Raw genomic sequence first — 2,045 nt, 5'->3', positions numbered from 1 at the left:
CACCCCCCTGCTGCAGGCTTGGGCAGGATGTGCTAGCTCCCCATCGCTGTGCATACACCCGGGGGGCAGGGGGAACCCATGCCCCCCAGAGCTGTGCACAGGGCAGGCGCGACCCGGTGCTGCAGGAAAGGGCAAGACCACATAGGAAAGCTGCTTGCTGCTGCGAGCTCTGCACTGGCCTCGAGACACATGCCCTGTGTGTGTGGCAGCAGCAAGTGGCACAACCCTGTTCTACCGCCACCTGGCCCCGGTGCTGCTGCGCACATAGGGGATGCATTGCCAGGGCACTACATAGCCTGCAGCAGCAAGCAGCTTTCCTGTGCAGCCCTATGCTTCCCTGCAGTGCCAGGTCACACCTGCTAGGCTGCAGAGGCCCTGGGGAAGGGCAGCAGGGCAGGGAGCTCAATCCCACAGCAGGAATCCTGCACCTGCCCCCACCCTGTGCACGGTCTGGGAGACACAGGGCCCCCCCCCTTACCCCAGGAGTACACAGAGGCAGAGAGCTGGTCCTACCCCTCCTCCACCCCCAGAATGAGCCACCAGCAGCCCTGTCCTGCGGCGCATGGCCCAGGCCCCCAAGCCCTGCACACCGCACAGCTGGGCAGCAGCAGCCCCAGTCCTGCCCAACTCCTTCCCTTCCTATGGGGGCCTCAATCCCCTCTGCCCTGCCCCCCACTTACCTGTGGGAGCTGTTCTCCAGGCTGCCTGGGGCCATGGGCATTTTCATGCTCATGGCCCCCCGTGCCCAACTGCCCTTCTCCTGCTCCCTCCCAGCCCCCTGCAAGCTGGAAGTCTGTCAGCCTGCAGAGGGCTCACTGCAAAATAGCAAAATCCACTGTTTTTTCTGTTAAAATGAGAAATCCTCATTTTCCTCCAGTAAAGGGGGAAAATCTGTGTTTTACTTTGTTTTTCCACGGGAAATGGAAAACCTGGATCTCTGCTCATGAGACACACAGGTGCTCAGGTAAATAAATTAAAAATTGATTTAGCTTTCGACTTGACGCAGTCATACAAAATCAGTTAGCTACACTTTACACTTCAAAGTGTTTCCAAAAGCAGAATCTACAGCCTACCTGTTCACAGTCAATAGGAACAGTAGAGCCATGGTAACTCATACCCTGCTCTTTCTATGTTTCTGCTTTCTTGGCATAGGACTTTCTACTACTGCTGCTGAATAAAGGAGGCATATGTCTACTACACATTACCAAACCCTTCATTTAGATCCTTTCCTCCCCACCCCACCCCCCCAACCTTTGCAAGTTCCAGAAGTAGCTCTGTAAGTTACAGCGGAGGGCATGTATCAGTCAGTCACTGCAGCCTTTATTCCTTATCTCCCTGAAGTCTGCCTCTACTTCCTAATCTGAGGAGGTGGATTTACAAGATGGAAGAACTATAATGGAAGAGTCCACATACTGAGGTTTCTGACCCATTTTTACCATAGCTGCCAACAAGGCTGCACTGGGTTTTCAGAAGAAAATAAAGACTGTAGCTGAAAGACAAGATTTAGAACCTTCTGCCATGAGGAAGCTGTAAATCAAACCAGTGTGGTTAACCATCTCAGCAATGAACAAAACAAAAACAGTTTAATCTCAAGCAGCTTTTTCCAAGCTCTGGCACAGAAACTATTGCTTGTAAAAACTAGCTTGGAGGCCACTGAATCAAAGAACACAACCACCCAAATGAAATAATAGTAATAAGTGGTAATGCAGTGCCACTAAATGTAATATGGCTTATATATACACTGCATCATCTTGCTCTCCAAGAAAAATTCAGAATTTAAAAACATTTCACCTTAGCCCATAATTTTCAGATAGACAGTTAGCCAAGTGAGTCTGAAGTCAAGCAGAAGGCAGCTGAATTTTAAAAAGCTGGAAGATTGTCATCTTACATCATATTTAAAGGACTTGGTGTACCGTACACTAGTTAAGTTTTGCCGGGATACTTCTGCCAACTCAGGTCGGAAGCAGATCACACTTTTTAGCCCCCTTAACTAAACTAGCAGAAGGCAGATGTGCAACTGCATCTGTGCTGAGGAGGTTCTGCCA

The 2,045-nt window shown here is 50.5% G+C and overlaps 1 protein-coding gene across 1 annotated transcript in view; it reads right to left on the bottom strand.

Moving 5' to 3' along the window:
- WDFY1 (WD repeat and FYVE domain containing 1) overlaps positions 1-2,045 on the bottom strand; it is a 37,414-nt gene that overhangs the window by 34,292 nt on the left and 1,077 nt on the right. The window lies entirely within an intron of this gene.

The sequence above is a fragment of the Gavialis gangeticus genome, unplaced genomic scaffold, assembly GCF_001723915.1.
Source record: "Gavialis gangeticus isolate Ggan-Ray unplaced genomic scaffold, GavGan_comp1, whole genome shotgun sequence".
In the NCBI taxonomy this organism is placed as follows: Eukaryota; Metazoa; Chordata; order Crocodylia; family Gavialidae; genus Gavialis; species Gavialis gangeticus.
The sequence above is the reverse complement of the archived record's forward strand: the minus strand, read 5'-3'. Positions and strand labels throughout refer to the sequence as shown.